Raw genomic sequence first — 17,497 nt, forward strand, 5'->3', positions numbered from 1 at the left:
CCCCTCCCCCCTTTCTCGTGAGATCCCAAAGGTGCACGTTCACTCGGGACCATGCCCCTCCCCTCAGAGCGATAAGCGCAGGCTCTCGACAGACTCAGGCTGGTGTCGTTGTGGTGGTTACATTGTGGGAAGCTCCCCCACTTGGAGCAATTGTCTCAGGCTCTTGGCAGACTCAGGCTGGTGTTGTTGTGGTGATTATACCCGGGCAGTCCCCCTCTCGGAGCAGTTGGCTCAGGCTCTCAGCAGACTCAGGCAGGCACTGGTCACACCTGGGTCACCTCTTCTCCTCAACCACAATGCCTGGGAAAGGTGATCCTACCACACTGCACTCAGAAACCCCCCACACTCAGTGCACCCCTATCCTAGTGTGCCAGGCCACCATCCAGGTGCTCTTTGGAGCACAAGGGAAGATAAAAGCCAGGCATTGATGACAACAGTGGAGAGGAGAGCAGGATGAAATGGGCTCTGCCGAGGGTGGAATCTGACTGAGGAAGAAATTGGGAGCAGGAAGCAGAATGGAAGGGGAGCTGGGGATGAGATAGCTGGTCAGGGAAGGAGTAAAGAAATCGGGGTGGGGGAGGTATGGGTATGGATATATGGAGGGGTGTAGGGAGGTAGGGGGATGGATGGATAGAGGGGTGGATTGAGGGGTGTGAGGGGAAGGGAGGTGGAGGGGGATGGATGGATCGAGGGGTGGTGAAAGGAGGTGGGGGGATGGATGGATTGAGGGGAGGTGGATGGATGGATTGAGGGGGAGGAGTAGGGAGGTGAAGGAGGATGGCTGGCTGGATGGGTGTGGGGTAGGGAGGAGAAGGAGGATGCTGGCGGGAGGTGCGTTGAAAGGAGGGAGGTGGAGGAGGATGGATGGATAGAGGAGGGTGGGGCATAGACATGGAGGTCTGTGTTTGGGGATGACTCACGGGTGTGGTGCTGACTTTCCCAAGCTGCTTTGGGGTCCTTAATGAAACCCAATTCTGTGGCCTTGGCCCGAGTGAGCTTGGCCAGGCCGGGGGAAAGGAGCTGGCAGACGGGCGGTGGTTAGATTGCAAAGCCCCAGGGCTAGGGGAGACACTCGGACTGGGCTGTCAAAGAAGGCTCAGGAATGCAGGTGCCCAGATCAGTGGGTTTGAGGTATTAAGGGTCTGCACATCCCAGCCTGAAGCTGGTGGGCAGATTCCCAAAGAGCTGGTGGGCGTCCCCTGCAGCGCTCATAGGTTTCAAGGCCAGAAGTGCCCTTTGCCCATCTCGTCTGATCTGTATAACCCAGAATCTCCTACAGCCATTCCTGCCTCCAGCCCAGATCTGCTGGTCGAGCTACAGCGCAGCTTTGAGACGTCCAATCTTGATACAGAGACTCCAGTGCGGGAGAACTCACTGCAGTGAAGGGGTCTGACTGTGCACAGGAATCTAGTCTTTGTCCCAGACACCAATGATTGTGGTTTTCTCTATACAAGGGAAGACAGAGCTACAAACTCCAAGCTAGACAAAGAGGGCTCCTGTACAATAAGATTGCAGGATTGTCACCTGTCCGAGTGTCACTTGGAAGCCCAGACTGTCTGTGGAGTCAGTGTGAAGGGATGGAGGCAGCTACAAGTATGGCTGAGAGCTCTTCTGGTTCAGAATATCACCAGGTTCGATCATCACGGGGCTTTGCAGCCTGCTACCACCCAGCTTTTAAATTCTCAGCCATTCTGACGTGACAAATGACACCCGTGTGTTGTAACAACCACAGTAAGGCAATGAGTAAGTGAGTAAGTATCCATGCCATACTAAGAGTTCTAGACCATTGTGAGATCAGAGGTAACTCAACCAATCACCACCCTTGCTCTACAGTTAATTTGCATGCAACAATTTCACTGGTTGAAGGAGGGAGATTGCACAGGTGGTGAATTACTTGGCCCAGTTACCACACCGGTGTGATGGCCTGGGCTTTCAGCTGCTAGTATCATAATAACAATCCCTAGCTCTTTTCATCCCTTGATCGCCAAGTGCTTTACAAAGGAGGTCAGAATCATGATTTCCATTGCACAGGTGGGGAAACTGAGGCACGGAGAGGGACTGTGACTTGCTCAGTGCCACCCAGCAGGCCAGTGGTTGAGCTGGGAATAGAATTCAGGTGTCCTGAGTCTCAGTCCAGGAGACTAACCACTAGGCAGAGCTGCCATCATCAGTTTGCCAGCCCCAGATGCTCCAAAAATCATCAGGCTGAGAGAAATTGCAAGATTGTCTTACCAAACATGTGACATTATTAAAAACCCATCCAGGTTCTGTTTACATTCTGGGCTTCTTAGCTTAGCTTAGTGGGAGACGGTCCCCTAGTTGTTAGCGTTCTGTCTGGCCTAATAATTCAGTATATACATAAATAAAATGAATTAAAAGGGACTAGAGGATGCTGATTAGCAACATGAACCCTTCCAGAGACGGAAAACTGAAACGACTCAGCCAGCAATCAAAAACCACAGTTAATTTGCCATTGTGATCATGTGTCTGTTTCAGGGCCACTTCCTGCTTTGGGACGCTAGATGATTTCTAGGTCTGTCCAAGAAGCTGGGTTAATGTAGCTAACGGCTTCTATTTAACACCCTAGCTCTGTGCAAAATAAGCCAGTGAACTTGAAAATCACAACATTGGTGAGGGTCTGTAAATTGGGAACTCTGTGAGCGAACAGCCCCACATTTGTACCACAGACTCCACCCCAGGCCCCCTGACCTGCATGGCAATTTGCAAGGGTATCAAACCGTGTGTGGAGATCTCAAGTGTTTCAAAACCCTGCCCTTTCATCAAACAGCCCCGCAGGCTGTTTTCCCACAGGGACGGGTCTCATGGCAGAGATGCTCCCTAGCCTTAGTTCCCACATTGTTCCTTTCATCCCTTCCTCCACTCCCACTGCGCACCCTGCTACACAATCCCCTCCTTGGAGTTTGCATCCAGCCCACTTCAGAGATTCACAGACATTAAGTCCAAAAGGGCCCCTCAGACCATCTCAGCTGAACTCCTGTATGGCCCAGGCCAGAGATTGTCACCCAGTTATCCCTGCATGGAGCCCCAAAACTTGGGTTGGACTAAAGCATCTCCCACTTAGGGTTTGAAGCCATCAAGATGGAGAATCCACCCCTTCCCTGGGGATTTTGTTCCAATGAATCTTCATCCGCACTGTGAAACACGGGGGCATTATTCCTCAGTGGAAGGTGTCTGGTTTTATTCTCTAGCCACTGGTTCTTGTTCTGCCTCTGTCTGCTAGATTAAAGAGTACTAAGTGTTTAGACACCATAATCAAGCCACCTCTTGAGCTTTATTACGAGAAGTTAAATAGATTTAAGTGTAGGCCAACTCCAAGTTAGATCAGTCTAGCCATGCTGGCCGGGTGGGAAAAAACCACGCCCCTGACCCACAGCGGTGGTGACAAACCCTCAGGGCAAACACAGCTAGGGCCATGGAAAAGTGCTTCAGGAATGCGGGGTTCCTTCTGTCGATGGATGCTGCGTCTACACTAGGGTGCTCTGCCAGTATTGGTTCTGCAGTGTAGACACAGCCTCAGTCTCTCATTGGCATGCTTTTTTTCCAGGCCTCGAATAGTTTTGTGGCTCTTTTCTGCCCCTTCTCCAATTCTACAACTCCCTTTCTAACACCTGGCCCCCAGAAGTGGCCGCACCATCCTAGGACGGGTCACCCCCGTGCCATATGCAGAGGTAAAATCCCCGCCCTGCTCCTACTCCCTGTTCCTCAGTCTACTCAGCCAAGGGTCGCATGGGGAGCTCACGGTCAGTTGCTCATCCTCTATGACCCCAGAATCCTGTCCAGAGGCACTGCTCTCCAGGATACAGTCCCTATTCTATAGGCATGGCTTGCACCCCTTCGATGTCTGGCCTTGCCTTTGGCGGCATGAAAACACATGGTGTTTTGAATGGACCCAGGAACCCTGGAGAACTGCCCTATTCTCAGCATTATTTATTACGGCAATGTGCCACCCGCCAATCTAATCAGCAGTGGTTTTATGCTGACCTCCAGATCACTGATAAAGTCATTGAACAGCATGGGGCAGAGAACAGGTTCCAGCAGAATCTGGAGTCGCCGAATGCTCAGCGTCCTTACAAATCACCCCCCCCACCCCCGCTACGCTCCCTTTCCAGCCCTGCAGTGATAAGCCAAATGCCAATGGATCTCTCTCAACTGAAGGCTGCGTGGAAAGGACTGTTGTCCCCCTGAGACCCACTAACAGGCTGCAGCATGGATCAATAATGCATCACCACAGCAGCATGGGAACAAGCCCCGGTTGGCACAGCATGCCAGTCACATCAAAATCCATTCAATGCTTGATGGGGTCACTGGGAGTGCAAAGTCCCTGCATGGCTGGCAGGCACAGGGTGGGGATGGGGTGGCACACAGGTGAACATGGCTCTGCACATTGCGGACGTCAAGATGTCCCCACTTGTGGGAATGGCGGAGAAGGGGCATGTGCCATGCCCAGCTGCAGTGCCCAGCAAGAGGGAATGCTGGAAACGGCACTGGATGGGGAATCCTGGATTCTATTCCCGGCTCTGGGAGGGGGGAGTGGGAATTATTGGTTAGAACAGTGGGGGGAAGGGTTAGAGTCAGGACTCTTGGGTTCTGTTCCTGGCTATGGGAGGAGAAGGGGAACAGAGGCCTAATGGTGAGGGTGGGGGTGTTAGGAGTCAGGGCTCCTGGGTTCTATTCCTGGCAAGCAGGGGTGGGTTCAGTCGCTTCCCTTCTTAGGGTCTCTGTTTCCCCTCCCGCTCTTTGACTAGCCCGTGGCAGCTCTTTGGGGCACAAGCGAGAGGAGCATTGTAAGTGATCACCACACACAGACCTGGGGAGGGCTCCTGGGCAATTGCATTTTAACCCACATAAGTTTGTAATGTGGCATGCTGTCCCAGCCCTGGACTCCCATCCCCCAGCTCTCCCAGTGCCCCCAATCCCAACCCACAACCTCCTGCTATCCCCGGCTGGGCTCCCTGCTCAGTCCTACTGACGCCCCTCAATCTTGACCTGCAGTCCCCTGCTGTCCCAGCCCTGGGATCCCCCCTGCAGCTCTGCTGGTGGCCCTCAGTTCTGACCCACCCCCCCAGCTTTCTCAGCTCCACTGGAGCAGTATTCTGCTATGCGTACACACTGGCTTTGGCTCATGCATCACAAGCACAGATCAGCAGCAGGGAACAAGGTCTCGGAGCCCCGTGGGCCATGGATAAACTCAGAGGAATTGCGGCTGCGTGTAGCAGCATCTGGAGTGAATTGTGCTGGGACAGCATGTCAAGGGGGAGAACTGCGCCAGGCCTCTCAATCCAAACCCACACCCCCCTGCCACTCAAGCCCTGTTCCCCCTCCCCGATTTGCTGATGCCCTTCAATCCCAGCCTGCAGCCCAGTGCTATCCCAGCCTGGGCTCCCCTGGCCCCCTTCACAGCTCTGTCGATGTCCCTCAATCCTGACCCGCAGCCCCTGGCTATTGAAGCCCGCAGCTCCCCCACATGTTTAAAAATAGCCTCATCTGTCAAGACACTGCAGAGATCCTCACCTGAGCTTCTGTCCTCAAAATACACAGCCAGCCTCCTTGGGGAGGGGGAACTCGGGAATGGGGTCTAGTGGTTAGAACAGGGGGAGCTGGGAGCCTGGATTCCTGGGTTCTCATCTGTGCCTCGGTTTCCCCCAGGTGGTTGGTGAAGTGTGAGGTGTAGTTACGATTCCCTGGGCCCTATTACTCATGACAGGCTCCTGCTGTCTGACTCCACTGGCACCAGGATAGGATAGGCAAGAGAGCCACCGGCTGAGCTTTGGGGGGGGTGAGGGGATGGGATCCCAGCCAGCCCATGGATACTGTGGGCTCAGCTGCCCCCCTCCCGTAACTGTGCAACCACAGTGGGAGGTCCTGCAGCATGGCTCCCTCATTTTGCCCTGCCAGGCAGAGCCTGGTGAGAGCTAACCAGGGCATTGCTACCGCACGGGTACTGCTGCTCCCTCTTCCTCCGTCAGCACCGTGGGTGGGTCCTGTGAACAGCAGTAGTCTGCGCTGCACTCTGTGGCTTTCAGAGCTCTACTACAGAGGGGAAACTGAGGCACACAGCTGGGGTAGGACTTGACCACGATCACCCACCAGGCCAGATCTGGGGATAGAACACACGAGTCTTGACTCCCAGCACCCTACAACCCACCATCTCTAACCATGAGCCCCACTCCTCTCTCTGAGCTGGGATAGAACCCAGGAGTCCTGAATCTCAGCTCCCTCTGCTCCACGCACACTTGAGTCACTGATTTCAAGGCCAGAAAGAACTGCTCTGTGACTCTGGGAGGAGAGTGGTGGCTAATGATTACAGCAGGGAGGCTGGAAGCCAGGACTCCTGGGTTCTACCCCCAGCTCGAAGAGGGGAATGGTGTCTAGTGGTTAGAGTAGGATTTGAGGATTGTGATCAGCCAGCCAGCTCAACCTCTGGGATATCCCAGCCCTGAGACTCACCGCCAGCCATTCCCCCATGTCACTTAGTGACTTTTGCTTATATCAGCTCTTTCAACTCCAAGAGCAGCATGGAGTCTCAGTTCACCCCGCAGGTGGTGGGGCTGGGAACCTTAAATCGGCCATACCTAGGCGCTGATCCCAGAATCTTTTGGGGCTGGGGGCACTAGCCCTACCCCATTCTCCAACCCTAGCTCTGCAGTGCCTTGGCTAGCTGTCCCAATTAGCCCACTCTAATGAAGCACCCTGGCTAAGCCCTCCTCCCCATGGCATGGTTTAATGAGGTGGTCTTTGGGAAAGGCTGGGTTTTAATTAACTCTGCTGCCCAAGCCAGCCTTTCCCAAAGACCAGTGCAGCCCCTCACGCACTGCCCCTAGGGAAGAGGCTGCTGTTGGGGATCAAGGAGGATTGGATTTCATTCACCCCCAGTTTGGGTCTGCAAGGTGGCTCCTCAGGGATAAGGGATAGATATTGAAAGGGGCAGAAAAGCTGCCTACAGTGCTTAGACAGCTGGGCTAATGTGTACACCAACCACCAGATCCCACTTCCCTCCCAAAGCTGGGGACAACCCCAGGAGGCCTGACTCCCAACCCCTTGCTCTAACCAGTAGACCTCACTTCCTCCCCCAGAGCTGGGGACAGAACCCAGGAGTCCTTTCTCACAGACGTCTCTCTGCTTGCTCTAACTACTGGGCTCCCCCTCCCCTCACCTCCCCTCCCAAAACCAAGAGCAGAGCCCAGGAATCCTGATTTCCAGTCCTTCTTGCTCTAACCCCTAGACACATCTCTCAGCACAGATATAACCCAGAAGTTCTGGCTCAGAAGATCAGACCGCACACCCCTCCCAGAATCATAGCTAGAACCCAGGAGCCCCGACTTCCAGCCCCCCTAGCCACTAGACTACACTTCCCTCCCAGAGTTGGGGATAGAACTTGGGTTGGGCACAGAAGCTATTTACCCAAGAATCCCTCGCCTAGAGCTGAGATGCAGCCACCTCTGGGGTGGGGCATGGAGGCCATTTATACAGGGGTCCCTTGCCTGGTGCTGAGATGCAGCTGCCTCTGGGGTGGGGTGAAAGGCTGTTTTATTGTGACACTTGTTACACTGCACAATAATTTAGCCTAGGAAGAGAAGCAGAGTCCAGTTGAAAATGCAGAGTGGGATCTTCAGACTGGGAATTTGGCTTGGACACCCGGGTTTGCAGTCCAAACACTGTGAAAAATCCTAAAGGATCATTAATAACCACAACTGGGCAAAACTTTAATTTATATTTAATCTGAAATGCAGCCCAGCACCCCCTAGCTTTACCCTGGGGCATCAGGGTCAGCACTCACTGCAAGTAGCCCAGAGGGGAGCTGAAATGGGGTGGAACTATTTCTCACTGTGTATCTGTATGGTACCTGGCAGAACAGGAGCCCGGTCTTGGTTGGGGCCTTTAGGTGCTACTGGAATAATCATCCAAGGGGCATGCAGTCTGCCTAGTGTTCCAGGACAAGCAGATACAATCCCCAAAGTACTGGCAGGATCGAGAGTCAAGCAGACCCTTAAACTCGAAGATGAGACATGAAGGGATTCAGAATGACGTGATCTTAAGACCCGATGCCTCAGGCATATACTAGCGCTTCATGCTGCTGGGATTTCCACCCCCATCTGCTCCTAGCTCCAATGTTTTCCAAGTTACACTGGGCCCTGGGGTGGTCTCAGGTGGCTGAAACGAGTGTGTGTGTGTTTGCATGCATGCCTGTGCCAGGGAAAAGAGCCCAGAGGGGAGCTGGAATGGGATGGAACTGCTTTCTCGGTGGAGGACGGGGACTGAAGGGAACATGGTAAACTCTCCTCATCTTAAAAAGAAAAGGAGTACTTGTGGCACCTTAGAGACTAAGAGATTTATTAGAGCATAAGCTTTCGTGAGCTACAGCTCACTTCATCGGATGCAGTGAGCTGTAGCTCACGAAAGCTTATGCTCTAATAAATTTGTTAGTCTCTAAGGTGCCACAAGTACTCCTTTTCTTTTTGCGAATACAGACTAACACGGCTGCTACTCTGAAACCTCTCCTCATCTTGTATCTCAGTTACTGCAACACCCCTGCTGTTCCCAACTTGCCCTGCTCACGTCCTTTCAGCAGGTGGCTGCAATGATCATCCATCCTCCCAGCCCATCACTTTGAGCCTGTCCCTCCTCTCTCTGCATCCCTCCACTGCTCCCCCTTCTACATCACACCAAACGTCACCCACTCCTCTTCCCTTTCATGGCCCTTCGTGGCCAATCCCCACCAAACCCATCAGCTCTCATTCACTCCTGAGGTGTCAGCTCCCACCTCTGATCAGCCCAAGGTGCCGGCCTCCATCGCCCACTTGATTTACAATCCAGCCCCTTTGTGCTTTTGCCCAAGCCACTCCGCACACATGGGAGGAGCTGCTAACGGCCTCACTGGCCTTCTTCAAACTCTCATGTGCCGTGAAGCCTACAAAAAATTAATGGTTAGGCTGCTGGTGTGCAGAGATCACTGCCCGTCCCGCTGCCCAGTGCTGGGACATTGTTTCCTTGGGCTCCCCCATCTGTCTGTATCCACCGGTCGCCTCTTGTCTTTGCCTTAGATTGGAAGCTCATTAGGGAAGGGGCCGTCTTTCTGTTCTGTGTTTGTACAGTGCCTGGCACAAGGGGGCCCTGGTCCAGGTCATGTCCACAATACAAATGATACATCGGGATCACAATAAACTCCGTGTATAGGGCAATCCCAACTAGATCTGACACGCGACTGGAATCCCCCTGCAACTGACATTGCTGGCAGGTGCCTCAGGTGAATTATGGGATGGAAACAGGATGTGTCAGCAACCCGTGGCTGTAATTCATAGTTGATCATGGGGCGTCAGGAACTGGGATCTCCTCTGCAGGCCATCAGTGCCATGCATTGTATATCTACAGGGGAAGTGACTGCAGGTTGTAGGCAGCCTGACAGTAGCTGTCAGTTTCGATAGCTGAGATCCCCTTATGGCTTCAGAGCGCTCCTTGGCTTTGAAGGAGAGGGGGACAGGCAGAAATAGAGGCAGAGGGTAAGAGAGCTGTGATGTTAAATGGGGACAGGAAATGGGATATGGGGCCTTCCCCTCTAGGGGGCATTGGCTCCATTCCAACCCCAGGGCAGGGGAACTGGCTGGCTCACGCAGTAGGGAATGGGCCTCTCCCCTCTAGAAGGTGTTCCCTGCTATCTGGGATCCAGGTCAGGGGACCAGCTGGCTCAGAGATATAGTGACTAAAAATCAATTCCATCCACTCCATATGGGTCTCAGCCCAGTTTCCCATCATTAAACCTCTCTTGTAAATACTTGTCCTAAGATACATCATGTTCCAGTTTCCCACCTTGCTTTTCATGGTCATCGGAATGTGGGAGGTAAAACAAGGGGCTCTTCTGAGCTTGTAGACAACATCTGGGGCTGCCATTAGTCAGGAGTGGATTCAGATCTGTGCAGTGCCTGGCATAATGGGGCTCTGATCCTTGCTTCCATCAAAACGTAGAGAAATACGAGCAATCATCTCGCATTCCCACGGCCAAGCAGTAGCAGATTTAGAGGATCTGCAGGTCAGTTTCCCATCAAAGGAACAATCAGTGGAGTCTGGGGGAACACGGTTAGCGTTGCTAGTTTATTTAGACTATACACAGCAGTCCTGGGAAAGAAGTGGTTGAACATGGCGTGCACGATCCTTTCTCTCAGATATCTCTGCTCACACACCAGTGCCTGACTCCCAGGGATCGACTGAGTCTCATTAAGGGGATTCAAGCAGGGAGCAAACTCTCCAACTGCTTGCAACAGCTCACCACAGGAAGGAACAGCACCCATCAAACTAACAACAATATAGCATTTGTTCAAAGACTGGACCTCTCTGGCACGCTGGGAACTTGTGAGACAATGTGCAACAGTACCACCTGCTGACTGCCTCAGAATACTAGTTGTCAGGACTCCAGCCTGCAAACTCAACAGGCTTTACGAAGGAGCAGAATGAGTCAGTATGTTAAGCCCTAGACATTGAGCAAAAGACCTGAGTTCTAGTCCTGGCTCTGCCATTGACCTTGTGCCTCCGTTTCTCCTCCTGCCCCTTGTCTGTCTAGAATGTACATTCTTGGAGGCAGGGTCTGTGACTGTCTCTCACTGTGACAGTGCAGCATGGGGACCTTGATCTCAGTCAGGGTCTGTGCAGCACCTGGGGCTCCTGATCTCAGTGGGAATCTCTAGGTGCTACCATAATCATCAACTGGTGGGAAAAATGTCCCGGTATGTTTTTATGACCACAGGGGGTCAAGGGCTGTGTGTCTGTGGTCATCTGCAATGAGCCTTTAGCCAAATGCTGTACAGACCCCGACCGAGCTTGGGGCCCTCGCTGTGCCAGGTGCCGCACAGACACATAGTGAGAGGCAATCCCTGTCCTGAATAGCTAAGCAAAGTTTATGAAGGGAAACTGAGGCACAGAGTGGGGAAGGGACTTACCCAAGGTCTCACAGGCCAGGCAGCACCAGGAATGGAACCTTGGAATCCCGACTCCCACTGGACCATGCTACCCACTAGACCATGGTACCTTTCACTCAACCCATCCCCAAACCTGATTCCTGTTCCCTTATGGAGGTCTAGATCCTAAGATAGAAAGGTTCAGGAGTTACAAGAAAGCCAGGTGTGGGCTTTAAAGGGTATAGGGAGGAGTCTGTCTCCCCTTGCTGTTCTGGGGATGGGTCCAGTTGCCGGTGCCATCCTATGTACTTACCTGGGCAAAGCAGTCACTATAGCCTGGAGAGATTGCGAACTGCCTGCAAAGTGAGACAGTGATAAATCACTGAGCGCACGGGACGGGATGGCACTGAACTAAAACACATTGGTATACGAGGAGGGGTAATTTAGTGCTAACAGGCCAGATGGTGCCAACCAACCGCGCTGTGACGAAGACAGATTGGGGGATGTGCCAGCCTGTGGACTGAACAAACAATACAAATGGCACAGGCTGTCGGCGAGAGGAGAAGAGTGAGTGATGGAGCAGAGGGAGGGGAGGTGTGAGCAATCTCTAGCAAGGCGGATGTGCGTGTGTTAGAGATCTCACTACCAAGGGTGAGGTGTGTCTGTGTTCTCTAGCCAGGTGTCTGTGGAAGGGGGCCGTGTGGGTGTCCTGGTCCTTGATCATACTTTTAAACCAGGCAGCGTGGGCTAGTAGATAGAGCAGCACACTGAGACTCAGGGCAGCTGAGAGCTATTCTGGGCTCTCCCACTGACCTTGGGCAAGTTTCTTTCCCTCTTGGTGCCTGTTTCCCCTCCCACCCAAATCAATCAATCAGCCAACCTTTCCTAATCTATCTATCCATCATCCTTATCCAGACCCAGCATTATAGTATCTGGGCACCTTGTAACCGCAATGTATTTATTATCACAACACCCCTGGGAGGTTGGTATTACCCCCAGTATAAAGACTGGGAAACTGAGGCCCTGCAAGGCTTAATGTGAAGTGAGCTGTAACTCACGAAAGCTTACGCTCAAATAAATTTGTTAGTCTCTAAGGTGCCACAAGTACTCCTTTTCTTTTAACCCACCCACCAATTACTAGATGACAATCCTCTCCCAGAGCTGGGAAGAGAACCCAGGAATCCTGATCCCGGCCCCCTGGTTTAGCCCACTAGACCCCATCCCCTCCCAGACCTAGAAGGAGAACCTGAGTGTGCTGAAGTCTAGCCCAGCCCGCAATCCATTAGCCAACCCTCCCTCCCAATTAAGATTGCCAAGGTGACCCAGGGTTGCTTGCTTGGGCCCTGTCTTGCCTTAAAGAGCAGGATACATGGGGTTAGGGGCTCTGAGATGCCCAAAGAAACCTGCAGCAGCCTAGTGCCCCTGCCCACAGCTCAGCAAAGCTGCCAGCCGTGCCCAGCTCCCTGCGCCCCACTCTTCTGCCCTTATTGCTGACTAGATCAAAGGCAGAGGCTAGCATGCAGAGCACATTTCAGCTGACACCCCTCCCCATCACCTAACTCTTTTGCCTGGAAGCCACAGGAGCTGGGCCAGGCTATTGACCCCTGTGCCATTTGGGCATCTGCCAGAGCCTGGGAAATTTGTGTCACCGCAGTGGAGGTCATGCTCTGGAGACACTAGGCCCAGGGGAGGAGGGGAGGGCTGTTCTGAGGAGCCCACTGCTACCACGGCTTGTGGAGGAGAAGCGGGGAGCCAGGCAGCGGTGCCAAGTTTGCTCAGCTGTGGGCAAGATGGGGCAAGTTCCTTCTGGCATCTCAGACCTCTTAACCCCATGCAGGACTGGGAGGGGGTTAATCCTGAGCTGATATCTTTAGGGAGGGGACATGAGGCTGGAGACAGAAGCCCAGGGTGCAATCAGTGTAACCCCTTCCTGACTATCTTATCCTGCCAGTGATATCGACACTGCCTGGGGGCGCAGGCGGATGCTATCAGCTTGCCAGGGAGTTGATGCAGTGTCTGGACTAGAGTGGATCCCTCCTTTTCCAGAGCCAGGCTGCAGGTTGCCTTCTGCTAGTTACAAACTAAGTCCACTGACCCCCAGGGGCTCAAAGGTAAGATAGATGTGCCGGGGCAGCTTGGGGGAAGTGCGGTCTAGTGGATCAGAATTCAGGACTTGGGGGTTCTATTCCCAGCTTTGGGAAGGGAGTGGGGGCTAGTGGTTAGTGCAGACGGAGGGCTGGGAGCCAGGGCTCCTGGATTCCATTCCCAAGTATGGGAGGGGTGTGAGCTCTGATACGTTAGCGCAAGAAGGTGTTGTCAGGACTCCTGGGTTCTATTCTTGGAAAGGGGAGTATGTGTGGGGGGGTATCTAATGGTTACAGCACAGGGTGGAGCACAATGGAGGTTCAGATTTCTGGGTTCTAGCCCCAGCTCTGGGAGGGGAGTGAGATCTAGTGGGTTAGAGTAGGGAGAACTGTCAGGACTCCTGGGTCCCATTCTTAGCTCTGGGAGGGGAGTGAAGTCTAGTGGCTCTCTCTCCTCCTGCAGCTGAGAATAGAACCCAGGGGGTCCTGAGCCCCAGTCCAGTCCCTACACGCTAGATCTCAATGCCTCACAGTCTAACACAGCCTAAGAAACCCAGGAGGACTCTGGGCCCTTTGCAGAGGGAAAAGGACTGTATTCCACAAAGCAGAAACTACCTGCCATTTCCTCTGGAACAGCGGGGTCAGCTGCAGGAGGTGGGGGCGGGGGGCCTAGAACAGTACCTCTCTAGGTGGGGAAGGGAAAAGGCTAATTTCTGAAGGGATCGTTTTTGCTAAGGATTTATCCAAAGCCGAAACAGGCACTGAATATTCATGAGGTGTCCCCAGTCATGCTGGAATCCTAAGCAGATGTGACCAGGCAAGAGGGAGAAATTAACAAGCTGTCAGAGCAGCATGTATAAATACAGCGCCTTGCCACAAAGCATCAACACAACCTTCCTGGCTCGGAACAGCCCCCAGAGACCCTGAGCAGGTCAGGCACGTGGCACAACATGATCTCTCTTATGACTATTATCCTAATAGCATCTAGAGATCCTGCCTGAGATCAGGCGCTGTATGGATCCTTACCAACATCATGTCTCTCATTGTACTGGGCACTGCCCAGACACACAGCGAGAGGCAGTCTCTGCCCCAAGAGCTCACAGTCTGAACAGACAAATAGTGAGGGGGAAACTGAGGCGCAGAGGCGGAAGGGACTTGCCCAAGGTGACACAGCAGGTCAGTGGTACAGCCAGGAGGCCTGACTTCTGGCCCTTCTGAGCTCGAACCACTAGACCGCTCTCCTGGTGCTGGGAATAGAATCCAGGAGCTCTGACTTACCGAACCACGCACTAACCACCACTCCCCTTCCAGTGGCAGGAATAGAACCCAGGGCTCCTGCCTCCCACACTCCTGCCCTAACCTACGCAGCCTCCCCAAGTCCTCCTTCAATCCGGTTAGCCCCATGTCTGGAACATTTAGCTCCCTTTTCACTTTCCAAGCCAGTGATTTCTCTCGAGACCCACATCCACCACTCGGGGACAGCAAAATAACCCTTAGCCAAATCCAGGCTCGTCTCTTTGATTTATCTCTGGATCATTTCCATGCAGTGAAAATCCTGTTCCATTTTCCTTTACAGGCCCCTGGAATCTCTTTCCCCCCAGCTGAGTCAAAGGCATATAATTAAGATCAAATCCCCCACTAACTGACCCCATAACGCCTGCTGCAGTGCAATATATTCTCAGCTCACATGCAGACAGAAAGACTTATTAAGCTAAGCTCCAATAAAAACTGAATTCCCAAAACCGAGAGAGATGGCAGTGGAACACCAAGAAGTCATTTATTTAAAGGCCCTGCTGCACAGCAAAATAAATGAAGAGGAATGCAACCAAGAAGTTACAATCCTATCTGAATCCTGAATCACTGCTACAAATGCTAGACCAGATACTAGGGTGATGGGCAACAGTATAAACCCCTCTGGAAATGTGTTAGTTAAGATCTTGTCTGGATCCAGTGATGATCTCACAGATCTCTGGCTTCCATTATTAGGGCACTGCCTGGGTCCTAGACCGGAGCCCCCCAGGCCTAGCATCATACACACACTGGCCCAAGAGACAGGCCCTGTCCCAGAGAGCTCACAACGAGACAAAGGGTGGAAGGGGAAAGTGGGATACAGGGATTTCCTCAAGGGCAGGGCCAGGGCCAGAACCCAGAGACAGCTGCAGGGATGCTTTCCATATCTTGACTGCCCATGGAGACACATTTTCCCCTCCTCTCCTCCATTCTAGTTGCCCATCAAGGAGAATTGCCAGTGGGCACTGGATGGCAGGGCGCTTGGCACTGGGAGGGGGCTGACTGAAGGAGGGTTTTTGTCACAGCGGTGGGGCGGAGTCATGGCATAGGGGTACAGTCATGAAAGGAGGTGGGTTCATGGCAAAGGGGATGAGAGGGCAGGGCTGGGGGATAGAGTCATGGCATGGGGGGAAGTCATGGAAGAAGGGCAGGGTCATAGCAAAGGGGATGAGAGGGCAGGACTGGGGAGTGGAGTCATGGCCTATTGCCTCTCCAAGGCCCACTCTGAGTTGAGGCCAGCAGGGACCACCAGTCCCCTAGCCTGACCTATACATCAACCCCCAACTGCTCAGGGGAATAAAGTCTCCGCTCCTTGGAGGAACTGATGGGGTCATGTGTGAGTAGAGGGGAGTTCAGCAATTGTTACATCAATCCCACACAGGGATTGTGGGGCAGCCCATGCCCCATCTCCCCCCGGTACCACTACCCAGCATCAATCTAGCCCCTTCTCCAGCACTGATCCGATGGGTTTCCTGGTGCTGGGCACAGATTTCTCTCTCCAGCAGAGGTGGCACATGCGGACGATGCTTCTCTGCCCTGGAGGGATCTTTCAATACAAAGATCTCAATTCTCCCCCCCGCCCCCGCCAACATGCCTGCCTGACTCATGCTTTTCTGCCAAGGCAATGGGACACATGTGTATCATCCCTGTGAGATCCCCCCCAGCTTCCCAGGGTGATGTCTTGGGGACACTGAGTGGGCTGCTGAAGATGGCTGAGCCTGAGCTAGAGGAAGCAAGGCAGCATGGTCAAGTGGTTGGGAGTCAGGATTCCTGGGTTCTGTCCCTGGTTCTGCGAGGGGAGTGGGGACCAGTTGGTTAGACCCGAGGAGAAGGCTGGGCATCAGGACTCCTGAGTTCTGTCCCTGGCCCTGTGAGAGGAGTGGAGTCTAGTCAGGTAGAGCCGAGGAGAAGGCTGGGCGCCAGGACGCCTGGTCTCTATTCCCAGCTCTGCTAGTGAACTTGGGCAAATCTCTTTCTCCTCTGTGTGCCTGTGTAAAATGGGTATAAAACATCCCAGAGGTAATGTGGCTCAAGCGAGTGTATTGAGAGACAGCATGGGCGAGTGGGAAGTACACTCATAACCCCCAGGTTCTATTCCTGGCTCTGCCATTGATGTGCTGTTTGGGCAAGTCCCTTTCCCGCTCTGTGCCTATATCTCCACCTACCCCTTTGTCTGGTCAGACTTCGAGCTCTTCGGGGCAGGGACTGTCTCTGACTGTGTGTCTGTGCATTGCCTGGTACAATGGGAGCCCTGAGCTAGGCCCGCTCCCTCCTTAAACTAGGAATAGAACCCCAGGAGTCCTAGCTCCCAGTCCGCCCTGCTCTAACCGACTAGACGTCCTCTGTGAAGAACAGAAAAAGTACAGGAGGGAAAACTGAAGCACAGAGAGTTGAAGGGACCTGCCCAGGATCACACACTGAGTCAGTGGCAGAACTGGGAATAGAACCAGGTTCCTACACTAAGTCTCAGGGTTTTTCATTCCCTGGCTTGTTCTTGTGGCTCTTTCTCTGCGATGTTTGAAGTGCGCACCCCAGAGCTGGATGCAGCATTCCAGTCACTGATGCTGCATACAGACGTAATGCCACCTCCCTGCCGATTCGCCCTAGGATTGTGTCCAACCTCAGCGCCACATCACACTGGAAGCATCACAACTGGGTCAGCTGGGTTGCGCTAGGACCACTTTCTGGTCCCAGGATTCATAGACCAGCAGGCCAGAAGGGACCACTGTGATCATTTAGTCTGATCTTCTGTCTAACACAGGCCACACGCCTGCCCTGAATTAATTTCTGGCTGAACTAGAGCAGAGCTTTTTGAAATACAGCCCATCTTGATTTAAACACTGCCAGCGATGGCGAATCCACCCCAGCCTTGGGAAATTGTTCTCATGGTTAATTCCCCTCAGTGGTGAAAATTTGGGCCTTAATTCCAGTCTGAATTTGTCCAGCTTCAACTTCCAGCCACTGGCTCTTGTTAGACTTTTGGATGCTAGACTGCAGAGCCCAGTATCAAATATTTGTTCCCCATACAGACTGGGATCAAGTCACCTCTTAACCTTCTCTTTGTTAAGCCAAACAGATGGAGTATCCCACTCTAAGGGATGTTTTCCAACCCTTTAATCATTCTCGCTTTTCTCTGACCCCTCTCTAATTTATCAACCTCCTTGTTGAATTGTGGCCATCAGAACTGGATGCAGGATTCCAGCAGTGGTCGCACCA

At 53.1% G+C, this 17,497-nt stretch overlaps 1 protein-coding gene across 9 annotated transcripts in view; it reads right to left on the minus strand.

Moving 5' to 3' along the window:
* The window catches only part of PC (pyruvate carboxylase), a 240,543-nt gene that overhangs the window by 25,230 nt on the left and 197,816 nt on the right, over window positions 1-17,497 (minus strand). The window lies entirely within an intron of this gene.

Source organism: Dermochelys coriacea, chromosome 7 (genome assembly GCF_009764565.3).
Source record: "Dermochelys coriacea isolate rDerCor1 chromosome 7, rDerCor1.pri.v4, whole genome shotgun sequence".
Classification (NCBI taxonomy): domain Eukaryota; kingdom Metazoa; phylum Chordata; order Testudines; family Dermochelyidae; genus Dermochelys; species Dermochelys coriacea.